Source organism: Ixodes scapularis, unplaced genomic scaffold (genome assembly GCF_016920785.2).
Source record: "Ixodes scapularis isolate PalLabHiFi unplaced genomic scaffold, ASM1692078v2 ptg001639l_1__unscaffolded, whole genome shotgun sequence".
Classification (NCBI taxonomy): Eukaryota; Metazoa; Arthropoda; class Arachnida; order Ixodida; family Ixodidae; genus Ixodes; species Ixodes scapularis.
Genome location: NW_024610181.1, coordinates 406520 through 434350, shown reverse-complemented (window position 1 = coordinate 434350; position 27831 = coordinate 406520). Strand labels below are relative to the sequence as shown.

The 27831-nt window shown below is 46.1% G+C and overlaps 1 pseudogene; it reads left to right on the top strand.

Moving 5' to 3' along the window:
* Window positions 1-548: 548 nt before the first annotated feature.
* Window positions 549-27831, top strand: part of LOC115331820 — a 65016-nt pseudogene continuing 37733 nt past the window's right edge.

Sequence of the window (27831 nt, the reverse complement as noted above, 5' to 3'; positions counted from 1 at the left end):
TGGATCGAGGGCTCCAACTGAACAAAGTTGTCCAGTGGTCCAGGTTGAATGGCTGCTGCAACAAGCTGCATGTTTCTTTGTTGTTTTGCGCTGCTTTTGTGGGCTTTCAGGTCGTGCACATGTTACCGTAGCTCGGCCTTCGAGACGCGACAATACTCAATGTCTCCAGACGATGATTGCATCAGCCAATCTGCAAACATAAAAGGAAATTTTCACTACACGTACATCAACCCAATTTCAACGAAATGTAAGCTCAATAATGAGGCAAAAGCAAGCAATGGCTACAGCAGACACGATGAAATACATGAGTGATTATCATGGCACACATACCTTTAAAATCTGGGTCTCTCTCCCATTCCTTCTTGTAGGATCTTGAGTACTTAGCTTATTTGCCCACAGCTGACGGAGACGTGACAAAATGATCTGCATCCGGCGTCAATGTGCTGGCAGCCTTATATAGCCAGGAGACTTTCCTTCCATCACAAAGGGATCCTTCGGGGTGTATTCGTGACTCCAACTAACTATGGGGGCACTGCTGTGCTTTCAAAATGGCGGAGTTAGTGAGGGTCCGTCAGGAAGGGAGAGCCTTGCTGCTCATCAGTATTTTGGACTACGCGAACGCAACGAAGCATTCCCGCTGCTACGAAGAAGCAGACTTACTGCTGCAGGCGGGCCACTTCCTTTGCGGGAGAACGTTATCGTTAGAAGATAAAGTTACTATATTTGCTTTGTGCCTCGCGACGAGCAGCGTTAGGGGAGATCCACACGAGATCAGCGTCGAGCTGGTTGTGGGAGACGGCTTCAAGTTTCAAGTGCAAAGGGCAGTCTGCTCGTGCGTGGCAGGCACGTCAGAATGATGCAAGCACGCTGTCGCCCTGCTCCTATATTGCGACAGGTCCGTATTTACCACCGGAACTTTGTCGACTGACATAGGTGTTGTATTGTACCGTAAAATGAACCGACAGTGATTAGCCTAGCCACTGTGAGTGACGTACATCTTTTATTCTATCCACCTCTTCCTCCTTTTCCTCCCGCCCAATCCATTCAGTCCTAACTTCTTTCTCAGCCAACACGACATACTCCCCCACAAGGTAAAATTATGTGTTACGGAGAGTAACGATCTGGTGGCCGCTTATTTTTCTTAGGCCTGGACCGGACGGATGTTTCAGCTTCCGGTATAGTTGTTGCAGCGGGAACTGCTGGTGCAACAGCTCTTGTTAACTTAGGAGCGTTCCAGCAGCTTCCCTCTTCTGTTAGAAAGGTTGCAGGTCCGAGGGACTTTTTAATCCTCACTGCAGAACTGAACGACGAAGAACCTTTTGTTGCGTGTCCCGGAAGTCGGACACGTACGTAGTCTCCTCCTTTGAACTTTGGATTTTTTACCCCTCGGCGTTCGTCAGCGTAGTTTTTAAAGTTATTCTGATATTGCTTCACCCTGTCACGAAGTCCATTTATCGCGCTCCTAGCATCTTCTGAAATATCTAGATGCGGGAGCCCCACGATGTCCAGTCTCGTTCGCATTGGTCGTCCATGTAGTAACATAGAGGGTGACAGAGTTGTAGCTGCTTGCGGTGTACACCGATAAACTCCCAAAAAGTCTACCAGGTCCGTCTGGATATCGCCTTTCTCCAACAAGATGCTTTGTACGTAGTCTTTGAGCACCCGGTTGAAACGCTTTACTTGTCCATTCGCCTGTGGGTAGTAGATAGACGATTTCGAGTGTATGATTCCTCTGTCTTGCAGAAAATTTTTGAACTGCAAGGACATGAGCTGTGAACCGTGGTCGGACACCAGTACTTCGGGGTAGCCTTCCCTACTGAAGATTTTTTGTAGGAAGCTTATCACAGCATCTGTCGTTGGGTGTGTACATAATTCGACCTCCGGCCACTTGCTGAAGTAATCGACAGCGGTGATGGCATATCGGCAGTTTCCTGGGAAACTAGTAAATGGCCCGACGAAGTCTATTCCTATCTGCTTCCATGCACCTGTTGGAAAAGGTACTGGCTGCATCGGAGCAGGTGCGGTTTTTGCGGTCTTGTCATGTTGTTGGCAGATCATGCAGCTTGTGATGTAGTCATTGACCTCACCGTCCATTCTCGGCCACCAGTAGTGGTCTCGGAGTCTCTGCTTTGTTTGTAAAATCCCAGGATGAGATTCGTGCGCGATGTCCATGATCCGACGACGAAGTGTGGTCGGTGGGATGATCTTCTGATTACGCAAAACCAGGCCTTGCACTACAGAGAGTTCGTCCTTAAGTTTGTAGAAGGGTAACAATGTAGGTTGTGCCTGTAACTCAGAAGGGTTTGAAGAAGTGATGATTTCGCTCACTTTTGTTAGTGTAGCATCTTTCGAAGTCTTCTGAAGTTCATCCAAGGTGACGCTTCGCAGGTGAGCTCGAACTGCGCCTATTATTTCGGCGTCCTCTGCGTCGTTTGCCGTGTCTTGTTTGGTGACAACCGGAAGTCTTGAAAGTGCATCTGCAATCACATTCTCTTCGCCCCGCCGGTACTGCACTTCGTAGTTAAACTGCAGTAGCCTTGCAGACCAGCGGGCGATGCGCATGGGTTGCCTTCCCGATCCTTGTGTGGCAAGTAATGTCACAAGGGCCTGGTGATCTGTACGCAGTATGAAACGTCGTCCTAGAAGAAATGTTGTCCACCTTTCACAACCCCAAGGCAAGCCAGAGCTTCTCGTTCCCCTACGGAGTACCGTCGTTCGATCTCGGACAATGTCCTTGACGCGAACGCCACTGTCCTGACGCCTTCTGGATGGAGCTGCTGTAGGACAGCTCCCAGTCCGTAGTTGGAAGCATCTGTTGTAACCATCGTTTGTAGTGTAGGGTCAAAAATGGCTAGAGTAGCACAGTTCTTTATCAGGCTCTTCACCTTCTCCAGCGCATGTTCATGTTCAGCTGTCCACAAAAGAGCAACACCTTTGCGTAGCAAGGCACGGAGCGGATCAACCACTGTTGCGTAGTGTGTAACGAACTTCAAGTAATACGATGCAAGTCCGACGAAGGATTGCAAGGACTTGACATCTGTAGGGGATGGCGCTTTGCTGATAGCGTCGAGCGTTACTTCAGCTGGTTTTATACCTTCTTTGGCAAGATATCCCAACTCCGTGACCGAAAAGGTGCACTTTTGCGTGTTGTGCTTCAACCCACTTTTCTCTAAGCGTGGTAGGACTCGCTTTAAGTTTTCATCGTGGTCTTTTTGAGATGACCCTGCGACAAGGATGTCATCAAGGTAGTGAACTGTGCCTTAGCATCCCTTCAGCACTGTTGACAGCATATTTTGAAAGGCTGCAGCTGCCGAAGCTAGTCCAAAGCAAACCCTCTTGTAACGGTAAAGACCTTTATGCGTTATAAACGCTGTAATGTCTCTGCTCTCCTCTGCCAGTTCCATTTGGTGGTAAGCTGATGAGAGGTCCAGTTTGGAGAAGATCGTCATACCTGTCAGCCGGTGAAAGATTTCTTCCGGATGTGGAAGCGGATGACCGTCTATGACGATTGCTTCGTTTGGTCTTCGTAAATCACGCACAGCCTGATTTCTCCTGTTTTCTTCCAGGCCACGACGATTGGGGAAACCCACTCTGACGCATCGCTTCTCTCAATTACCCCTGCTGTTTCTAACTTCTGCAACTCCTCAGAGACTTTGTCTTGTACTGTCAGAGGGAGACGACGAAGTTTTTGTTGTACTGGGGCAACCGATGATCGCGTCTTGACTTTGTGAACGAAGTCTTTCACGTGTCCCAGTCCCTCTTTGGATAGCTGTGGAAACATCTCTGTATACTGCTGAGGATTTTGTATACCTCTGGTAGAGAGCTGGTGACACACATGTTTTTCAATATCCAGTCATATTTGCAAGCCCCTAAGGACATCTGGTCCAACCAGCGGTTTGCCGGATGTGACATGGAATGTACCTGTAGTATGTCTGGTCCCAAATGATGCCTCGGCTGTGAACATCCCATACACCTCGATTAGCCCATTAGAGTAATTTCTGAGCTCCAGGTTCGAATGTTCTAGCTTGATGTGCCAAAAATGCACATCGTAGAGTGCAGAAGATATGATGGATACTGGTGAGCCAGTGTCCACCTGTAGCTTGAGTGCAATGCCGGCTATGATCATTTCACAGTACAGGATGTCTGGCAATCCCTGAATGTTCATTAGTCCTTTGGCGCTGATGGAAGCTGTGGTCTTCACTGCTGTTGATTTTCTGCATACAGCTGCAAAATGGCCACGTGTACCGCATTTTTTACAGGTCTTCGCACGTGCCGGGCATGATGTAGCATCCGCCAAGTGAGCTGAAGATCCACATCTGTAGCATTTTTGGCCCTGTTTTGAAGATTTAGCAGTAGATATTGTGAGAGCCGCAACCTGAGGAGTGCTTGAAACGTTATTGCCCTGGGCTAGCAGCTTAGATTCGCGCAGAGCCTGTTCCACTTGCCTGGCGATGACTAACGCAGCGTCGAGCGTTAGCTCTGGATCGAGTAAAAGCCTCTCCCGTACTTCCTTGGTGTTGGTTTTCTCCACAAGCTGGTCGCAGATTAAATCTTCCGTCAGTGTATCGAATTTGCACGTCTTTGCCAGACTTCGCAACGCGGCAACGTACTCTTTTACTGTTTCTCCTGGAAGTTGTGCCCTTTGCCGGAAGCGATATCGCTCCACGGTCTTGTTGATGGCAGGCGTGAAAAAGTTGCTCAGTGTACGCACTGCAGCGTCGAAGACACGAGTAGTAGGAGTACTGGCCGCTGAAGTAGTTGGGATAGACTCCTCTTGGGATCTGGCAGCAAGACTTCCAGCCGCCGAAGTAGATGGCTGGGAATCCCCACGGGTTGTGGGCAGGGAACGGAATACTCGCTGTCCCTCCACTCCAAGGCATTTGAGTAAGATGGTCTTTTTCCTGTCGTCCGAGTATGAAGTAGCGCCGCTCGCCACCAGGAATGTCTGAAAGAGAGGGTACCATTCCGTCCATGGAATTGTAGGTTTGCCGGGAGTCGGCAAGAAAGGCGGCGGGGTTTCCAGTTTCATGGTCGACTGCGCCAATATGTTATATTGTACCGTAAAATGAACCGACAGGGATTAGCCTAGTCACTGTGAGTGACGTACTATCGGGGAAAAATGAAATGCGAACAGAGGAGCGCGTGGCTGGCGGTACAGGCTGCGTCGCCTGGAAGTGAACCTAGGGGCGAGGGTGCGTGGCCTACTTCGATGTGTTTACGCCCCTCAATTGTCGCTCCCCCAGCTTCGGCAGTGCGCCTCCCAGTGCGCTGAAAGCTGTCACCGCTATCTTTGCCTGCTCGGCGAGTGCGGCGAGCTTCTTTGCACCGCACGCGCTGAGCCAGCAAAGATAGCGGTGAAAGTTTTCAGCGCACTAAGAGGCGCACTGCTGAAGCTAGGAGAGCGCAGAGGGAGGGGCGTGAACACGTCGGAGTAGGCCGCGCACCCTCGCTTCTAGGCTCACTTCCAGGCGGCGCAGCCTGTACCGCGAGCCACGCGCTCCTCTGTTCGCATTTCATTTTTCCCCGATAGTACATCTTTTATTCTATCCACTTCTTCCTCCTTTTCCTCCCGCCCAATCCATCCAATCCTAACTTCTTCTTTCTCAGCCAACACGACAGTAGGGTTATCGCGGGTACGAGACGGTTTTGCGGCATATCTAATCGTTGCTCAATCACATCTTTAAAACGCTGGCGCGTGAAATACTAATTGCGCATGCTGATGTCGCGTATTGAAACATGATGCTTAGTTTTGTGGTGGTGTATTCAGCGAACCCAGATAGTTAGTTTTGTGGCGGTGATTTCAGAGAAGAGGATGGCCGTGAATGAGCAGCCTCATACGTGTCGCTCTGTTCTGAGCGCCTGCGATTAAGCGCTCAATGCGTCAACATGATCATAGGGCAGTCCTTTTTATCATCCAACGAGCTTCTTTCTGGCACAGTAGCGTTGAAAAGGCAACATGCGCCTCAGAACAGACATCATAGAAGTTCAGAGAGATGACGCTGATCACTCTCTAGGTGCTTACCAGTGTCAGTTTCGGTTTCATTTTACAGAACTGGAATTCAGCGTCTTAAAGAGTTTAGCTCCACAGACAAGGAGTGCACCTGGAGGAGGACTCCAGGAAAAGAGCTGTATGGACAGCCTGTGCCTGTGAAGGATTTTGTCACGTGAAAACCCAGCCAGCTGCCCTCGAACCCTCACCGGAAGAGCAGAGAGAAATCCAGCGTCAGCTGATAGGTGCTTCCTTCAACTCTGCTCTTGCCAAGCACAGGCAGTGATGATAAACGGATCTCCATCAGTATCTGATTCTGCATGACTGTGATTATAAATTATAAAATCAATCTCAGCCATATTTTAGTGCAGCTACCCGGGGACTGTTATCATTGTTTAATGGTCCCTTTCGAATATGTCTAGCTTTTTTATGGCCTTGAACTTCCCTTATTTCAGATAAATGCTACCTGTAATTAGTGCCTAAATATGATGCTGACATGTTATGATAATCTAATAAGCATGCTGTCCAATAAAAATAATGGGATGACATCGATCGGTGATAAGCAGTGAACACAGCTGTGTCCAACATTTATATTATTAGTTGCTATCGAGCTGTATGTTTTAGTGGAATTTTAGTCCTCTTCATTCTATCAAGAACCTTCGTTGGCCTCAGAGATATTTGACTGACAAATAATTACCCTGATATTTCCACTCGATTCATAAGATAGTTACATGAGACTTGTGCATTTTATTTGTGAAATTAAGATTAAACTGAACTTTCGAGCACTGCACTTTAATACCTTCTAAAGATCAGCAGATGCAAGATCTAGTATGTTATTGTTTGATTGTTTATGCAGATTTTTCTGTTGCAGGAGGAGGGCTGAACGGTCATGCGGGTAAGCCGCTAAGACGCCTATTTGCTCCCAAGGACTGCCACACCAGTTCATATGATATACACAAACTCAACTCTGTTACGTCACGGCAGGGTGGTGGTGCGTCGAGCGCACTTCCGGTTTGGGGCTGCGGGCGGAAGTCCTTATGCGAGACGTGCATTCTTGCGTTGTTTCGACAGAAACCAGACAAAAATTTGCCTTCTCGTCAAAACGCCGCGACTGAGGCCATACGAAAAGAGTCGAGAAAGGTTCGAGGGTCAGTTTTCATGTGCTCGGTTCGTCCGGGAATCTGGATATGTGCCGTGAAATGGGAAAAGCAGATGCCGTCGGACAACGATTGCTTGGGCGGGAAGCACTTCGGGTTGAATCCAGGGATACTTGTTGTCATCAGATTTATTTGTTTTGTTCCAACATGAACGCCGGAAAACCGTCATATGGACGGGATCACCTGCGGACTACGAGCAGTGCGTCTTCAAGTTCAAACGGCCACCTGATCGTTCGAACTGTCGTCTGCTCTTTCAAACATTTCTGCTTGTTGTCGTTTGCTCTTTCAGACAACACCGGCTCGTAGACCAAACGTTGGCCCGGTAGTTGCGATAAGGAATAAGTGCAGGCCTCAAAAGACTTAAGAAACTTAAGTTTGAGGTTTGGTTGGGGTAAAGAGGCTCGACGCAAACAGTAGACAAAAGGAAATGTTGATCATTGTTACCAGTGGCCATCACCGACGTTTTAGGCCTGATTCACCCAGTCCGATTCTGATTGCGGTATTCAGTATCGACGTCGACCACCTGAGCTACGGTTCACGCTTTTGCAGCCCGAGCGACGTCGCGACTGAAAATGGCGAGTGGAATCTCATCATGCGAATTAGGCTTTAGCGGGCATTCTCGGCGGCGTCCCCGCGGAAGGAATCGCCGCATGTTGCATTTTTCACGCAATGTTTTGCGCTGTAACGTGCCTTGTTAATTTCGCAGAGGCCGCTCAAGTAGTCAGACATTGCCAGGAAGACGTAGAATCAACAATTCCAACGCGAAAAAGAGCACGGGAACTTACACCGACGACGACAGCGTCGCATTTCAATGGTTTCTTTATGGGCGACGGCGAGCTTCTTGCCCACACGCCATTGCGCATGTGCGGGGCTGGTTGCGCCCGCTAAAAGCGCTCCAGTTTGCTTGTAAACATGAGTTGGTGTACACGGACTGCATATGTGCATGTGTGCTATTTGCAGTGCTCCGGAGCCCCCAAGGTTGGATGAGCGGTACCGGCAGGTTATCGAACGCTCCGAGGGCAGTGTCCTCCTTGCTAGGATTGCCGAGATCCCCACCTCTCCTTCAGAGGTGTGCTTTGCTTTCTACAGCAAAGAAGTCGTCGTTTCGGTGGAAACAGCAGCTACCCTGCTGCACAACACAGAAAACAACAAGGCAGCCTGGATGATGGAACGTCGGTGCCGAGTTACAGGCAAGTGGCATGTGTACTAATAACTAGTCATGGAACAAATCTTTATCTAAACAGAAAAAACGACCGCACGTGGAGTGCTTCCAAGAGGTTCAAAGAGTTGGCAAACCATATGAGTGGGCATTTCAAATTCCGTAATAGTAAACCTGTGGTAGGTTTGCCTTGCTGCATACCCGACCGGAGGAATAACACGGAGCCAACGGTTTCAACAACAAGAAGCTACATTTAATTGGACATGAACAAGACGATTAACATTGTTACCACCGGCGCCCGAGTCCAGGCAGTGATTGCCTGTGCGCCACCTCTGATGCGCGTGGCCGGCTTGATTTTGCTGCCATACGGGAAAGTTCCCCACCTGTGCCCCGCAGTCGGTCAACTGGGCTGGGTAGCCGCCAGGGTGTCCCTCAGGCTTCGTCCGGCATGACGATAACGGAGACGTGGGCGTTGGGGGTGGATGGCCCTGCTGGGGAATGCCCAAGGGCTCTTCAACTCACTTACTTAACTGGTGGCGAAAATCCACTCGAGCGCTCCATCTAGAAGTGCCCTTTATGGACGCTAATCGGTCGAGAGTTGCGCCTCCGAGGCGGCGCGTCACTGGTTTGCGATGCGGTGCAGCAAGATGTCAGTCTTTCCAGACGTTTCTGTGAACGTCGGTAAGAAAGACTGCAGGACGGCTTGCAGCTCCTGCTTCTGCTAGCTGCTTGCAAGGCACTTTCGCAATGATTCTCGAACGCCGGTGGGAAGACGTCCGGCACCACGGTGAAGTGGGCTGCAGTGGGCGGGTTACGGATACAGTCCTCTTGTCTGGTAAAGGGGTATCCACACGAAGGAGAAATCTGCTCCTTTCCTCCGCGGAGCGCGCATCACGAGAGACATACGTCATCCCTTTCTGACGCCTCGCGGTGCGTTCTCCTCCGTGGCGGAGGCGCGGAGGCCTCGTGCTGTCAGCACAAAAGCTCCGCAGGTGCACGCGACGGAGCCGGGGACGGAGTTCCCCGAGTTGTTGACGTCACGACATCCGTCCGCGGAGTTCTCCTTCGTGTGGATACCCCTTAAGGGAACAGGGTAGGGCAAAATTTTGAAAAAAATTGAGTTTTTGTTTTTTAGGGATTTGGATTTCCCAGTCTTTCCTGAACAATGCTGACTGTGTAATTTGAGCGTGCGCGATTTATCTACAGGAAAAATTACCTTTTCCGAAACCTAGGTGGTGACCGACCACACCCCCTTTTACACCTATGCACGATCTGTATCTCTTCTATGTTGTAAAAAAACCCGAAAAAAAAAGAAGATTTTCACTAGGTTTAGCGGTATGTTTATTGCTCGTCCAGCAACATCAAAAAGCTGTCTAGCTTTTACATTTTTAGCCCCATAAATCCTCAGACACTGCCGGCGTCAGTCGCGACGCGCATAGTTTTGCTTCTGGTTCGGCATGCTTCCATGGGCAACGTAATTTATTGTTTACTTTAACACTAGATTTGGAATGTTAAAAATGACGAAAGACGACGAAGATATTTTAGAAGCGTCGCTTCCAGAGTAGTCGGCATTGGTCAATTTCTTATGCCGCCGAGTCCCCGCAACGCATTCTGATGCCTGACGCAGCGGCTACCACGTGTGCGTCTTCTTCAAAGCTGTCGCACTCGGCAGCATGCTTTGAAGAGCTCAAGGCAAGTGTTAGTGACTGCAACTGTGCACTGATCGACATCGACCTTCTGTCCTGTACCGTCACCGAAAGCTGGGTGTGCAAAGTGTGTGGTGGGGACTTGCAGCTGGTTGAAAAAGCAGCACTAAGAGCTGGCGTCGCCTGCACCTACTTTCTGAACTGTGAAAAGTGCTGTTGGACACACTGATTAGAGAGACGTCAAAACAGACAACTTCGAGCCTCTACTTGGCGTTTTACCAGGATGATTCATGGTGCGGTGGTTGCGCGGCGTTGACCGGCGAAGACTTTACTTGGCAGACAGGGCTACACAGCTCGTGACAAAAGAGGCCCACAAAGCAAGACAGTAAACAAAGAAACTAAATATAGACTATGGAGGTGACAACCTGGCTGGTGGCTACCGAACGAATACATCAGCATGCATTTCTAGAGTGCAAGTTTATTATAAAGCGCCTTTTTTCACTTCAAAGTCGATTATCTCAAAACATCATTTTTTTGCAACGTTTGACCCTTTTTCTCTGAAACCATAAAAGCTAGAAGTATTATTTTTTTCCGCTAACAAGACAACACACGGGGGAGTCTACTGAACTAGAATTATGGAAACTAATCAAGGCAATTTTGTCTGACAAGCTGTTTATTGTCTATTTTGGCATTAAAATTAGGAGGGTCCAGTAAAAACAAAAGCAAAAAAGAACTAAAATATATATAACAATAAATCTAGTTCAGTAAAGAGAACACAGAAAGCTAAATACAATGATACCAACATGAATCCTCTAACCCTAGCAGATCCTGAGAAAAAGGGTCACATACATAGGCTGAAACACATGGGAGGAATAGGGCCTACCCTGTTCCCTTAAACGGAGACAGCTCTGGTTGTTGTCCCAGCTGGTATTTGCCTCCAGAAAAGTTGAGTGTCATGCTTTCGCCTGTAATGAAATCTCAGCACAAGATCACGGGTACCACGACTCCTGGCAGACAAAGAAATCGCTGACGCCACTTCTTTCCGTTAAACCGAGTCTGCAGCCTCACGGCTCCTCCAGCTGTTATCGCTGTACCAGAAGCTAGCTGCAAATGGGTTTCGCACTCCTGGAGGCTTATCTTTTTTGCTTTGCAGAGTTCGAAAACGAAATCCAACGTTACTAGAGCCACTCAGTTGGGAAACTGCCATAGACACTGCTCTGAAAAAGTGGCCTCAATATGTCCACCGGAACCGAGCTACTAATGGCGAACAGAACGCCGCCATTTCTCCCGCAGCGGCCACTCGAGGAACTGCATGTTACTTCTATTTTGGCTTTAATCGGCCATTTTTGGTGCCGAAACGGATACAGCGGAAGAGGTTACAGGGGTGCCAACCCCGTCTTCCCAGCGGACGCGCCGCGAATTTCTACCGAAGTTAAAATGCACCTAGGTCGGGACGCGCTACCTGAAAGGACCGCTGAGGCATGGTTGTATAAAAACAATATTAATTTTTCCGCAAAATCTTGCAAGCTAAAGGTGATAAAAACATCACGTGCCCTTCATTTTGTACTAAACTCCAACAAATTTTATACAAAAATAGTCTTTTCCGTTTGTTTTTACGCAAAAACATGGTTTCTAAAAGATCAATGTGACCACAGTACAGACAAATGATGAAGAGTGGCGCTGTTGTCGTATTTAGCTCGGTCTCGGTGGACGCCAGCGGCCCAGGTTTCGACGGCGAGTTTCCCAACTGAGTGTTCTAATAACGTTGACGAAATCCCTTATAAGCGAGATAGCGGCCCCAAAATCCAAAAGTGCGGCAGTGGGAAAATCGAGCAGTGAAATTGACACGCGCGGTTCAATGATGTTAGGCTCGAGCTGGATTCGACATACCGATGAAATCTGTGCCGCTGCCTCACTGCTCCCAGGAACTGTAACGGCCGTTGGCGAATGGCTGTCTGGTTTCAGCGTCGCTGGCCGTAGTAGTCTGCCTGGTTGTTCTGGTTCCGACCCTTTGCCGCCGTCTCGTGCCACCTCCTGTTCGTAGTCTCCAGAAGTCTTGGACACTGGTTTCGGTGATGGCCGGGCTGCTCGCACTCGTAGCGGCAGTCTGACGTTACCTGCTAAGGCCACCCGCACCTAGGTGCCCGTCGGACCACCTCCAGTGATCGGGTAAAGAACCACTATGGGAGGGACTCCACCAGGCTTATGAATAGCTATTGTGGGGAGGGCTTGTTCCGTTGTAGTGGGGGTCAGTGCTGCATGGCTGCGTGATTGCGACCACAGCGTGCCAGTTTTCACCAGCACTTGCAGGAGCAGACTGATGAAGATGGTTCGCTTGGGTGGTGATCTCCGTTGGGTCCCAGCTTGCAATAGGGCGCGGCCAAAGACCTCCCACCTGTTGTGGCTACCCCGCCCTTGACCCTCACGGGCCCCGCTGTGACCTCCGGGGACCTCTTGATGAGAGTTAGGCGAACATCCGCATATCTCGCACGGGAGAACGTCATGCATGCCACGCCAACTCTCCTGGTTGACGTGATGGGGAAAGGAAGTCTCGTTCGGACAGTCCACTTGCATGGAGGCCTCAGGGCCCCGCCTTACGCATGCCGGTTCGAGCGCGTGCTTGGCTAGTGCCGGCGGCACATAGTTCCGTTCGACATGAAGAGCTACCTCGATGAGGTAGGCACGCCGCGCTAGCTCTTCAAGGGTCTCAAAGTCTTCGGCTTCCAACGCCCGGCAGTGACAAGTCGTGAGGGGAAGTGGCTTGTCATCGTTGTCAAAACTAGTTTCCGTTCTAATTACTAATATTCGTAGCATTCTTCCGAAAAGGGATGATTTATGTTTTGTTATCGATTCCACTGATGCTGACATAATCGTTTTGACTGAAACCTGGCTTTCCGCAAACGCTGATAACGGCGAACTTTTCAATTGCAATAAGCGTTTCAGTGTGTACCGCCATGACAGAGGCCAAAAGTGCGGTGGGGGCATCCTGATTGTTGTGTCTGACTGCTTTGAATCATCTCTCGTTGATATCAGGGGTGGAAGCGCTGCGCCAATTGCGCCACCCTGCGCCAATTCACTTCCCTGCGCCAGCCTGCTCCAAAACGCCAATTTCAGCTTTTTTTAATTTTTTTATTAGTGTTTTCTCTAAATTTAGTGGAAAACGGTCGGCCACTGGCCACCATGTGGTGTGTACTTTTCAACGAGGTAGAGGGGCTTAGAGTGATAAACCGGAAGTTCGGAAGTGGCACCCCCCCGGTTGCCGCCATATTTTACGCAAATGTGACCACTCGTCACATGACCTCCCAAGAGCCGTGACGTCACAGGTAAGATGGCAGCGCCCAGAGCTGGTGGATGCGAGTTTGTTCGGTGCGCGGTAGCCGTGATGTGCAGCTGCTTTCCGACGACTTCGGGCTTCTTCGTGCTCGCTGACGCAGGTATAATGTGAAAATATGAAGGAATCCCTAGCAAAAATAACGGTTTGAAATCAGTCCGGAAAGTGAAATCCGGACTAAGATCAAGCCGGAGTCACACCGGAGAGGCGGCTTCCGGTTCGCACAAACCGTGAATTTTCAAATCCGGTTCAAAGTCAAATTGGAGGAATTCCGGAGAGGCGAATTCCGGTTCGCTCATACCGTGATTTTCCTAATCCGGTTCAAAGTCAAATTGGAGGAATTCCGGACCGACAGATTCCAGTTCGCACAAACCGTGATTTTCCCAATCCGCTTCAAAGTCAAATTGAAGGAATTCCAGACAGTCAAATTCCGGTTCACACAAACCGTGATTTTCCTAATTGGTTCGAACAAACCGTGATTTTTGGAGTCCGGTTCAAAGTACAATTGAAGGAATTCCAGACACACAATATGCGGTTCGAACAAACCATTTTTTGTCAAATTCGGTTAAAAAACAAATTGGACAAAGTCTAGACCGAAAATATCCGCTTCGCACAAACCATACTTTGCCATATCTTGTTCCAAAGAAAATCGGATCAGCCGCCTGATGCCGAAGACTTTCAAGCGTATGGTTGAAATATCAAGTTGCAAACAATCCATCCCGATACCGTACGTACGGGCTGCTGCGTCGACCAAAGCTCAGACCGCAGAAGACAGCCAGCTGATATGCGGTGCCAAAAAGGCGACATCACGGCGATTTTTGTGCAAGTCATCGCCATCTGATTCCATCTAGAATTTTTATGCACTCTGCAATACTTGTTCATTATTATGCTTAAACAACGTTTTGGTATTTTTTAGTTATTTTTTAAATAATTGCTTGGTAACTGTCAAATAATTTTTTATATAATTTTCTCCGCATAAAAACAAACAAAAACAAGAACTAATTCAATGCCACAGCTAGATGTACACACAATCGGGAAGTGTCATTTCAGTATCTTTGACAGCTTTCCTGCGGTCTCCTTGTTTATGCCTGCATGCTGAACATTCTATTATGGTGCACATGCAGGCAATTTTAGGGGCTTTTATCAATTTAGGTACGCAAAGCAGGGATTTAAACCGTAACCGAAACCGAAAACCATTTAGGAACGAAAATTTTCAGTAACCGTAACAGAAACAAAATTGTTATTTGAAATTAAAAAAAAAAAAAAAACACGTAACCGTAAGCGTAACCGTAAAGTATTTACCGGTAACTGGTTTTAACCAATATTAGCCGAAAAAAAAAAATTTCTCATGTATGATTTGGAGGACGGATCTTGAAATATTGTGGCAATTTGACAGAGTCACTTTCAGCGAGTGGTGCATCTGGTAATACAATCTCCGTTCAATCTAACTTTAGGATTAAGGATACTTGGTTAGAATCAGTGGTCGTGCTTATAATAAAAAAAAGTCTTTCTAAATCTATCACGCTCCTACATCGCTACATGTGTCAGTACGTGTCGCCTTCAGTGTAATAACTAATAAGTTAGAATTCTCAAATGTCCATCCAATTCGGTTCTATCAAAACCACCAATGTTCCTGACATGCAGTAGCCAGTATGAAGAAACGAGGTAAATTGACTGTCATGCAGAGCTGACGGAAAAGAAAACATGGTATTCATTTAGTCTGAAACGTCGCTAGTAACGATATTGAGACAACACAGAAAGAAAAAAACAATGTGACCGGTTTGACATTGGCGTTAAGTATATGTTTCATATTAACCGTGATCCAGAATTTATCTGAACAGAAAACAATCACCAAATTTAAAATATTTTGTGAAGTGAAAGCTAATATATCCTTTGATGGCCAGTATTTACATGGAAGTTCAGTGACTGGCCGGCATCGGCGCTTTGGTGTTCAAGCTGGCGAGCCCCGCATGGAAGATCCGTTTACTGACCGGCATCGTTTTTTTTTTTTTTTCGCCTTTTTCACTATGAAGTCAAGTCATTAAGATTTTGACAAACTGTGGCAATTCATGGATAGCGAGTGGAAATGTTTGCGTTGATCAATCCTTCCTAAATGACTGCCGACGCTAGGGTATTTTATCCCAGCATGGCAAGGCTGACGTGTTTTATCGCGAAAACGCAAGAAAAAACAATACGGTGAAGAAAATTAGCTCCAGAGGATTTGAGAATTTGACCGCCTACGCCACGAAAAATAAATTTTACAACGCTGAACATCACTTTTTTCAGGAAGCTAGTTTAATTTGATGTACTATACTTAAGGTCCGGTGGTATACGCAGGTGTTTGGCCCTGATAAAAAATAAAAACGGTATAACAGAGCCTAAAGATGAAGAAAAAAAAAAAAACGTGGCATGATTGAGCACGCGCTTTGAGTTACAAAAACAATAATAAACATTACTTTCCAGAGACTAGAAAAGTAAGAGATGTGTTTATTGCTTATGACGCTACGAAATTGAGTGCGAAAATATGCTATTTCAGACAGGAATCAACTGCTTTCAGTGGTAGTTACGATTATCTAACAGAAATATTTCGAAAGTTCCCATAGCCAAACGATATCTGTTGCTTTGATAAATTATGTTATACGACATACCGCTCCAGAGGAACGCGAATATAAAAACGTATTTTTTTAACGCAAAAAAGCGAGAAACACCACTGCATTGTGGATGTTCACACTGCAGGGTTTGTGAATGTGACCCCTTGACGCTACAAAAAATAATTGTTACAACGTTGAACGATGCCGTTTCTGAAAGCTAGTTTAATTATCCGTGCTGCACTTGAATCTCAGGAATAAAAACGTGTCTAGGCCTAATAAAAAAGAAAAACTGCGGAGCGCAACCTGTATAAATAAAACCTGGCGGCACGCGGGGGATAGCACTGATCTACGAGAACAAATTAAATACTACTTTCCGGAAGTCAGAATATTAAGCGATGTGCTTAATACGTAGCGCGCCATGAGCTCAGCTAAATTACTGCCTTAAAATGACGGTATTTTTGATTCGACAGTGGGTGAAGATGGCCGCTTTCAGACTAACTTCAGCTGCATTACTGTGGCAGTTTTACCACTTACACATTTTCCCATTTTGCTCGCAATATGCTCATTAATATTACATTTCTTTCTTCTTTGAAAGGACTTGTACTGTTTGCCTACGGTTATGAATTATCCCGGCAAAACAAGAGGGCCACGGTTTGTGCTTTGCAACAATTCAAACTTAGGCTCGCACTTTTTGTTTTCACCTTCTCCGTGATTATTACCCTAAAGAACGGTGCCGACGACTGCAAAAATATAGAAAATATTTAAAATAATAAAATCTAATACAAAAAGGTGAGAAAAAAATATTTAAAAATATAAAAGCTAATACAAGAAGGTGAGAAAGAATATTTTAAATAATAAAAAATAATACAAAAAGGCGAGAAAAACATATTAGAAATAATAAAAACTAACACAAGTAGGCGAAAAAAAAAATATTTAAAGTAATAAAAACTAATACAATAGGTAAAAACAGATTTAAAATAATAAAAACTAATACAATAGGTAAAAACAGATTTAAAATAATAAAAACTAATACAAAAAAAAAAAAAACATAAGAAAAGAGCGTTTTCCGGGATTCGAACCAACGTCCGCACGCTCTGCAAGATAGCGCGTTAGCAACTAAGCTAAAGTTACCCGGTTATCCAAGAGTGTTTTCTGGAAGGATACATGTCTGCTGAATTCGTTTCGAACCGTTGTACTTAGTTTCGTATTTAATATTTTCTACGTGTTCAGGACTTATTCATAATATTATGACAATAATGACGTCTGCAATAATTTATTATTGCTGTGTCTTATATTAGTTTTATAATGCGGTTTGCTTATCCTTTTATTTGAAAGGTTTTGAAGATACGAAAACAATCTCATCGAATCAACATGTTTCGCACGGTTTGCCGGCCGTATCGGCCCTGTGCGTTTGAATGCCTGCGTTCACGACCGGATAACGGTTAAATTTCCCGATTAGTCGTGATGCGTGGAGTTTGCCTTAGTTTCAAACGTGTCAAAGACGGAAGCGACTGTGAGAAGTGGAACTTCGTCAAATCGGCTCAACAGCCAAGATCATGGTACGGGAACCGAAGTAAGTTTGTTTCTTTGTTCGTCAGGGCTAGCTTATTTCCTGCGTTCAGAAAGCTTGTTATTGTCTGTAGATCGCTTGCTTTTACCAGTATTATTAATTGTGCGTGAATGGTGTTATGCGAGGCTGTTTTTCTTCTTTTTTTCCCCGATGCAGAGACTGTACTCGCTCAAGGTTCATCAGTAGCGGCGGAACTCTTTGGGAGACGGGGGGTGCGGGGGTGGGGGTCAAAGCGGATGGGAGAGGATTGCCTCCCTAAAGGCCTCCCTCTGTCGTATTGTTTACTGGTACACTAGAATGTCTGGAAGCGCGCGGTGCGGTGCCCCTCCATCGCCGACGCCATTGCATGCGGAGAGCTGGACCCGACAAAAAGCAGCGATTGATTGATCGAGCAAGCCCGTGGCTTCCACCGCCCAGTCGTCTCCAAGCGATTTCATTTTCGCGATTGGTAATCAGAAAAGAATTGCCAAAAAGTGGTGCCGCAATGAATTTACCCCATGGTTATTAATGCATAGCTTTACACTTCCGATCGCAAAAATTTGTGCCCGCGAAATATTTCTTGACGCCGGCACTTATTCCTCGCGAAATGTCGAGCTCTAAATATCATTTGCTGTACACGTGTTTTTTTATGATCCAACGCACGTGCGACGAATTTCACAGCTCCAGAAACACTCAGGCTGCTTTAAATGGTGAAGCATTTATTCTTTTCCTACTGCTGTTCTTTAGAGGCTATCAAGTATTAATTACAAGCTTCTAGGGAAATTTACAAGCATGTCCTGAATTAAGGTAGTGTCTCTCCAGTTTTTGGTATCTATATTTTTTTCAGTGTAAGTATATAGTGTTATACCCCATTCACACGACCGTAAAGGTACCTTTAGCTAAGGGACCTTTATTCTCTGCGGCCAATCAATTTACGATCTTCCGCGCGAGGCGTGTGCTCGCGATCCAAGAGCACGGGCTGATTCGCCGATAGCAAAGGGACCTATGTTAAAGGTACCTTTATGTTGACCGTGTGAATTGGGTATAAGACATACCTCACCAAATCCCTGTTTTTTCGTTTGGTATTGCCATTAGCGAATGGTGCAAGTTGTAATTGTTTTTAGTTGTTGCACGATTGTAGTAAGGTGGTGAGCTGGTACTAATGGAACATCTTGAAAAATAGTTCGCAAAAAAATCAAGGAGACAGGGAAAGTAACACATAGACCTCATGCAAGCGCAAACTGAACTCGCATAAATCAGAGAAGGGAGAAATATAAATGCGGAAGGGCTCGAGCACAGGCCCAAGTGGAACGCGCTGATTTACCTGTTAGCAAGAGCCGACTAAAACAAAAAAAACGTAATTTTTCTGTTAGTGAAGGTAACAGATAGATGGCTAGTACATCAAGAGAGCTCAATGTATCTCTTAAATCTACGATGGATTTTCACATACCTATGCACTGTTTACACTACTCGTGTATGTCATCCTTAGGAAAAACGTCAATAATTAGCAGATACTATAAAACATAGAAGATAATTATTTTAGGCCTTTCTTATTCGTAGTATGGGGCAACCAATGGTGTCCGCACATCCGTCGGTTACCTGAGCTGCCGAGGAAATTGTTTTTACAGTATTATGCATATGGGTGAATTAGCACGGCCCACTTGGACCTGTTCGAACTTTTGTTAAAGCTCCTAACGCATTCTTTTTTTTTCGTTTCTAATTTATGTGTGTTGGGAGTCTGCACTCGTATGTAGTGTATGTATTCCTAGCCTTTATTCCTTGTTTTTTGGGTACTATTTTTCAAGATGTTCAATCAGGATGAACTCACCACTTGACTACATGGAAAGGCTGTTGCTAGTTTTAGAGTGTCTGTAAAACAATATACCTGACATCTTTGCCTCGCATCCCGGTTCCTGAAGCTCACATTCTCCGAGTAAAGCCGTTCTGATTTCTCTCATCCACTTATTTTCTTTTGTGTACAATCAATCGAGTTGCGAATGTACACCAGTCTGCGTCCTACGTGTTTCTATATTTTTGTCCTTGTCTTTTTGTGCACTTTTTCAAGTTGGTCTATGATAGTTTTTATCATATATTCTAATCTGTGTTTTCATCTTTGTACTTACTGCAGCCTTTCCCAATTAGATGTTGGCATTCACTTTGCCATCCTGATGTGAGTGACCTGAGACGACACAAAATGACAGTCTCCCCTGCTGAAGTCCTGGCTTCATGAAAGACTGCCAACGCTGTTCATGGCAAGGTTAGCAATATAATAGCAACTTATTGCTGCTAGGAATGTGTTTTACACAGACTGCATTTATGGGCCGGCCTTTTGCAATTCTGTTGCCACTCACGTGGAATGAAAGTCTTTAGGGAAACTGCGCATTTCATTCGTAAGCGGAATGCTGAGTTTACAACAGAAGTGCATTGCGTTGCCTTGCGTTGGGGGTCGGTGGCCCACTGGGCAAGCGCACACCATTTGGAGCACGTGGAACGAAAGCTTGCGCTGCAGAACCCTGGGATCCTGGGTTCAGTCCGAACCCCTGCCCATTTCGATCTAGAAAGTATCGTACTGGCATGCGTATCACTACTGCGTGGTGCAGGTTGTAGATTCCAGGCTAGCAGTCATACTGCACTGGCTAAATTGCTCACCTACAGCGAGCAACTCATCGCAACTTCGAAATGGCTCACCAACTACACGCTGTAAAAATACCCACAGAACCCCAACAGAAGTGCGTCACTAATTGCATCCAGTATTGCTGTGTTGTATCTGTATTTTGTATTTGTTTATTTAGTGTTCCCAATAATGGCTGAAGCCTTCCCATTGGTGCGCTTGTTAGTAGCAACACACAAACACAAACAAACGGCGAGAGTGGTGAACACCACCACTTTTACCGCTCGCCGCCGCGCCCATTGGTTTTCGGAGAAGTTTGCAGTGTTAGTCCTTGTGGTATTTGGTCATAAATCGCACATGGACACAACCAGGGCGCTGTACCTACAACTCAAGACTTGCGTGAATACACCCTGTAGGTGCTCGCACTTTCAGAGTCATTTTAATGTTGCAGAAACGATAGAATGGATGCTTGGGCGAGTTGATGAACCATATTCTATGGTGACAGTTCAGAAAAACATTCGCACACCAGATACTCAGGAAGACAAGCACACGCGCTGAACTTATAACTCTCGTGTATTCAACTACTTTGTTCTTCTCTTCAACGTCTAGATTGACTTTTCAGAGCGTGATAAGGAGAATAGCACAAAATACAAGGAAAGAAGCAAAGAACAGAAGAAAAAAAGAAACGGAGGAAAAACAAAAATAGGAAGCTCTTACAAGTCATCCCTCTCCCTCACTACTATCCTTAAGATAGAAATTGGAGCTTTTTGGTCGACAACACAATAGGAGGACTACTTACACACTTGTTCTTCAGATGCTCTATTCTTTGCGCTTCCATTATTTCCCTTGGCAATGGGTCTCGACTCTTAACTATTACGGAACAATTTTCAAAATGTGCAACACAACCACACTCCGGACAGTGGGTTCCCAAATGTCCAGCGGCGACTCGATGGGTGTTATAAAAATGCTCCTTTAAACGATCATTTAAACACCTGCCAGTCTGGTCTACATAAGTAGTGTGGTAAGACGTATGTAGGCCAGACTGGCAGGTGTTTGAATGATCGTTTAAGGGAACATTTTTATAATAACCACCGAGTCATCGCTGAGCATTTGGGAGTCTGCTGCAGGGTGTAAGATAGACAGGTGGGGAAACGAGAGCCAAATGAGTGACCGCATTGTGTCCCCCTCGGTTTTCTCTTTTTCTGTGGCGCCATCTATGAGGAGCACCGCGAACTCTCACTCCGGGTGGGCGACCGATGGCGGCCGGCTAAACTGACGGAGATGATTTCTCGTGGATTTTTATTGAAAGACCGCCGTGCTCTCGGTTTATTTTGCGCACTCTCCCCATAGAGTTCCACGCAAATCCAATTCCGATTTTTTTCCTCTCGCCGCAGCGCCATCTGTCGCAAGTGGAGAGTAACCGCAAGCAGACGAGTACACAATCCGGTCACGGCGCTGCGGTAGGCTTCTGTGGGCCGTTTCCCCACCTGTCTATCTTACGCCCTGGTCTGCTGTCAAGATTGTGGTTGCATAGCACATTTTGAAAATTGTTCCATAATAGATATGATTTGAGACCAATTGACAAGAGAAATAATGAAAGCGCAAAGAATATAGCATCCGAAGGACAAGTGTGTAAGTAGTCCTTCTATAGCACTGTCGACCAAAGAGCTTCAATTTCTATCTAAACAATAGCGGTAGAGAGAATGATGATGTTTAAGGGTTTTCTTTCTTCTTTTGTCTTGTCTTTCGCTTTTTTCCTTGTATTTTGCGCTATTTCTTCTACTTATCACGTTCTGGTAAGTCTATCGAGACGTTGAAGAGAAGAATGAAGTAGTCGAATACACAAGAGCTATAAGTTTAGCGCGTGTGCTTGTCTTTCTGAGTATCTGTTGTGTGATTGTTTCCCTGCACTGTCACCGTAGAATATACAAAAATGAATAATGCCATTGGCATATTTGTCATGCCAAAGCCTGTCACACTTGTTCCGAACTTTTATCTCCACGAGATCACAATACCATCGTTTCTGTTGTAGTGACACTGCTGACTCTATACTTGTTTTGCTTCAGTCTTTTTAAGGGGGACGCTGTAGTCCGATTCTACACATCTATGGTGTACTAGACGGCACCATATTTGCAGAGCTAGTCTTCGGTTTTTGTAGTTCCATCGAAATATATTTCAGCTTTTAAGTTATTTGTTATTTGGCATGTACATTTACAAGCTTATCTAGATTGAAGGCAGCAAATATTTTGCCAGCACTCATGGCACGCGTTTGAAGTATATTGCGTTAACATAATTGACCAACCTCTGACTTTTATTTGTTAGTGCCTCTAGCGAATTGTGCATGGCAGGATTGCTTTTCTTTGTTTTGTTTCACATAATCTACGGCACATCTTTCACCTTTCTACTCAGTGCAGCCCGCGCCGAACAGAAGCTAGCTTCGACCAGGCCGAGGTTCAGTCCATGGCAGTGTGCAAAAGTTGTTGATGGGTAAGCTGCCTTATATATACAGCTGTGTAAAAGCAGCTTGTCTTGGGTGACAATTGGAAATGCATTTTTATGTTCTAGAAAGTGAAATTTGCATGGGCATACTTGCAATGTGAAACCTTACCAAGCCTGTTCGGAACTTTCATCCTTTTGAGATTTCAATACAGCCGCTTGTGCTGCACATGCACTGGCTACTTCGGCCCGACAGAGACTTGATCCATATCAATGTAAACAGGCGAGTATCAACGGCTCAGTTCTGTGTGTGGTGACGTTCTCTCCTTATACGACGACTTACCACACTTGGTTCGCAAGGCATTTGAAAAGGAAAGCAAGTCAGCTGCTGGATGATGCTCCCAGTACTGAGCAGTTGACGATTGCTTGTTCACCTTTGTATAGATCACGACTGTACTTCAAGCTCGGCCAGCGTGACACTTATCTGATTCAGCCTAGCAGTGGTGTGCTGAGCGGTATGTGTAGAGCTAGTTGACTTGTGTATAGACAGTGGCTGTGCGGTATAAAACAGACCCAATTGGGAACTTTAATGCAATCTTTTGTACTCCCATTGATGTTATGATTATGATTACACAACGTTTTATGGTGCAAAAAACAAAATGCGATGTAATCGTTTTTTGAGACTTGCTTGTGCGATCTCCAAGCTTGTGTTTGTACGTTCTGTGCGGTGAAATGCCCTGTATAAGCAAAATTAGAGAATCCTTGAGCTATATGCTGCAAGGAGTGAAAACAGCAGTCCGCCCGCATTCTCCCCTCTTCTGTATACTGTGCAAATGCAGACGGACGCGCACTTTGGATGCTTTGCACTTAAAGGCCCCACATAAAGCACACTGCTCAATACGCATCAATTATTGTGAAGTGTTTGCGGATTTGGCTTTTAAATGTCATGCACATAGGAAGCACAATGGTGATGTAAAGTATGCCGAAATCGTAATGGTGCACTTTAAGGTTTTACAGGGTATGTTCTGCAAAATGCGGGCCAAATTGTTTGTGTCAAAACTTTACATCGTCCAAAAAAAGGTATTGTGTTGTCCTAGGCCAGGGGCCTATTTAGAAAAATTATTACAAAACAATGTAGCTAATAATGTGTATATCTGCTGGTTATTGTTTTTTTTCTTCCAATTACAGCATACACGGAGGGTATCTCTAAGGAGAAGGGGTGGGATTATGTAGAGAAGCTAGTGCTTCTCTCTATGGGTACAAAGCTGTCCAAGTTCCGCCTGGTCCCGAGCAGCCACAATAATGAACACAGAATTCAGAAAAATAGTAATATGAAGGACCGAGGCAGGCAGCCACACGTTTTGAGTTCGCAATGACATTTGATTATGATCACAAATATCCCTGCATTGCTCAAAGTCGCATAGTTTACACACCATATTGGTTATGGTTAGCGCAGCAGGAATATTTTTTTATCAGGCTTAAACGTCATTTTTAATTGAACAAATGTGGCTTTCTGTGTAAGTCCTTTGTGTTTTTACTCTTTTTTATTTGTGTGTTCGTTGTTTCACTTTTTCTTATGATTTAGTCCGGGTTTCTGTTACTTATGTGTTCATTATTTATTAATTTGTTTTTTTATTAAGTTTTAGTTACAAATATGATGCCCTCGTCATTTTCCAGTCCGGGAAACGGTGGTGACCTCGTCGTGTTCAAGGAGCAGTAATGAACTTTTCATCTTGTATTGCTTCCGGCGAACAATGGTGTCTGTGCGTGTGTGTGTGTGCGACGCGACGTGTTGCACAAGGGATGATTTCGGGACTGAACGGAAAAACAAGGCCAGCGAGGAGCGACTGGGGGACTTTGAACATCGCACGGTGCAAGGAAGGACTTCAACGACGAGGCTAGCAAGCAAGCCCATGTCAAAACTGCTGTGCTCGACCGGAGAGTTGAATCAGAACTTTACCCTGTGAGTAAGGATCAACGACTTTGGAACTTTCGTATAGCTTACAACTTAATTGTCGCCTTCCTTTTGTTTTATTTTAATAGGAGTCTGTGTGCTATTACATTTTTAGTTTATTTTAATGGTTGTTCGTGTGATATTACTATTATTTTTTCTTGAACGGCGGAAGTGCTTGTTTGGAATTTTGGCGCTTTTATGTATAAAACTTTTTTTGCAAACCATATCTGTCTGCTCCCTCGACAACCAATCCCGCCAAAGGGCTGTGACTTTCAGACGTCGAATGATAGGTTACAATGTTTGCTAACTAGCAATCGCCTGCACTTGATTTTTGTAGCATACATATTTGTCGGAATTACAAATTTCGAACCAGGCCCCTAAAGATTGGTCAGTGGCCTATTCTGCCGATGTATCTACGTAAACACACGTTTGGCAGTGTGGGATAGCAATAAAATGTATATTTTGTGGATATTCATAGAAATGCATTATATGATCCCATGTCTGGACCTGAAAGTATGGTACCTGCCCCATGGCAATAATTTTAATGTGATGCTAGAAGGAGCATCACACGAAAATTGCTTTATATGAGGTGGGTACCCTATTTGCCAGGCCCAAACATGGGATAATATAAAGCAGTCTATATATGGTATATAAGGAATTGGGCAGCTGTGGTCATATCTGCCCAATTCCTTATGTATCCATATCTGTATTTTCATTATAAGTCTAGATATGACATTTTTGTAGGGGATGGCTTGTAGCATCAGCTGCAGTACATCGGAAGGTGAAACAGTAGGTGTGTCACTCTATTAAACTACTTCTATTATATTCAGGTGTTGCCTGATACGGTTTAATATACGGTTAGACCCACTCCGGTGAAGCTCTACGGATTGGCCAGATACGGTTCAGCTTCCGCTTCGACCAATTACGGTTGGGTTTCCGGACTGGGTATTTCCGGTTCATTTACGGTTTCTAGAAACCCGGTTTGCTTAGGGGCCCATATGACGGATTAAAATTCCGGATTCATTCCGGTTTATTTTTAAACCGTTTTTTTTGGTAGGGATGATACTTTATACCGTTTTTGCGCAAGATCGTTCTGGATCATCTGGATATTAATGGCGTCTCCACGGACCCCGAGCTCCGCAGGGGGCGCCTGCACCTTAGGTGCTAGGTGCTTGGTGAGTAGCGTCACCACGGACCCCAGTCACTTTGGCGACACCACAGACCCTGAGTAAAAAGTGGCTAAGACCCACCCACGTCTGGCTGTGCGTGGCGAGCCCGTGTCCAGGGAAAAGGGCATCCTGGTGGTTGAGCTGAGCGCGGGGTAGGTTTGGACCCTTCGGGGCCCCCCGGGCGAGGCAACACACCACTTTGGCCCCTGCTTCCTGTAGACGGGTGTCCTGGCTTGGCCCGACCAGGATGATTCAGTCAGTCGCCACATCTTCTACTATCCCCTCTTATCTTTCTCTTTTCTCTGCTCTTCTTTCTTTCATATTCACCATCTTTGGCGGCAAGGGCTAACCTTGGGTGGCGATAGACCCCTTGTCTAGACCCGCACTAGGTTATAGTGCCTTGGTAGCACTGATAGCGTAATGTCGTCAGCAAAACCTTTATTGCTATGGCGCATTACCTATCCCCATGTTGGGCTCCGTGGTGGGTGGTGCGCTACAGACGCCGAACGCCTCCCCATTTATTATGGGTTCCAAGCTAAACAAAAACTCTGATCGGGCTCTGAAAAGGGCCGCACCGAGGACAAACTTCTTAAAAATCGTTCCACGGCGCCGGAAACTTTTCCAAAATTTTTGGTTATGCACTCAGACAACGAGGACAAACCGCTGGCAAAACTTTCTCCTTTCCTAGTCGCAAAGACTTTGGAGATGGTAGTTGGAAAAAATTTCAAAGCAAAGAAGCTTTTTTCTGGTGACCTCCTTGTTGAAGTCCATACTGCAGAGCAGAGTACTGCATTACTTGCCCTCAACGAAATCCAAGACTATGCCGTTTCTGTTACCATTCACCGCTCTCTCAATAGCTCGCAGGGCGTCATCTCCGAGGATGATCTACTTGGAAGCCCGAACGAAGAGATCCTTGAAGGTCTTAAAGATCAGGGAGTCATCGCTGTTCGACGGATCACTCTTCGTCGTGATGGCCAGGAAAGGGACACTAAACATATAGTTTTAACGTTCAACTCAACAAGTCTCCCCTCCGCAGTCAAGGCTGGCTACCTTAACTGCAAAGTGAGGCCCTACATCCCCAATCCAAGACGTTGCTTCCGCTGCCAACGTTTTGGCCATGGGTCAACCACTTGCAGAGGAAAAACGACATGTGCCAAATGTGCAAGCAACGATCACCCCACAGACAACTGTTTTAGTGACTCACACACCTGCTTGAATTGCCGAGGACCTCACCCGGCATACTCTCGTTCGTGCCCTAAATTCAAACTGGAAAAGGAAATAATAACTCTAAAGACAAAGGAAAACTTGACTTACCAGGAAGCACGTAAGCGTCTCTCCTTCCTGCAAGGAGGCACGTATGCTGAGGCGGCAGCCAGGGGGGCTGCTCCGCCAAAGACCTCTGTGGGTACACATTACTCCGCTCAGGATATTGTGGCCCCATTTAGCCCCCCTTTCCTTGCAAAACCAAGGGTGGATAACACACCCTTACAAACTCCCATGACGCAAACAACCGACACGTTGGTGCGTCTCAGTGGTCTCTCGCAACCCCGACGGCGTGCAGAGGAGGCACCTCGGGGCTCCCCATCCTCCTCTTCTCATCACTCTGGGAGCGCTGCCAGCACATCGGCCACTCCCAACGCCGAGGTTCAGGAGAAGGTGAAATCAAACAAGTCACCTTCATTTGGACGCTCCCAAAAGGTTGTGTTCAACCTTCCCATGCTACATGAAAAACAACATAGTACACCTCAATCAAATGCTCTGGATGCATCCGAGTGTAATCGTGGTGCATCCTGCTCGCATCATGAAGCCCCTGGTGTACAAGGAGGGATGGCTGAATCCTGCACTGATCCTGCAGATCAGGCTACCCCTATGGAAGTTGACAAGCAACCAAAAAAGAAACAGAGCCCTCGCATAACAGGACCGCCCTAGCATAATGCCAGTGAATATTGTGCAGTGGAACTGCAGAGGAGCACGCTCAAACATTGAAGATTTAAAGGATCTGATGCAGGCCCTAGACCCAGAGGTAACCTGTCTTCAGGAAACCTTCCTTTCCGAGTCGGCCTCGTTCAGATTTGGCAGATGCGCAGTATATCGTAAAGACCGTCCTCCGGATGTGAGAGGTGGAGGAGTGGCTCTCATTGTGCAGCCATCGTGTCCTTCAGAGCAGATTCTTTTAACCTCAAACTTGGAAGCAGTTGCTGCACGTATTTACATCGGTATCACGGTAACTGTATGCTCT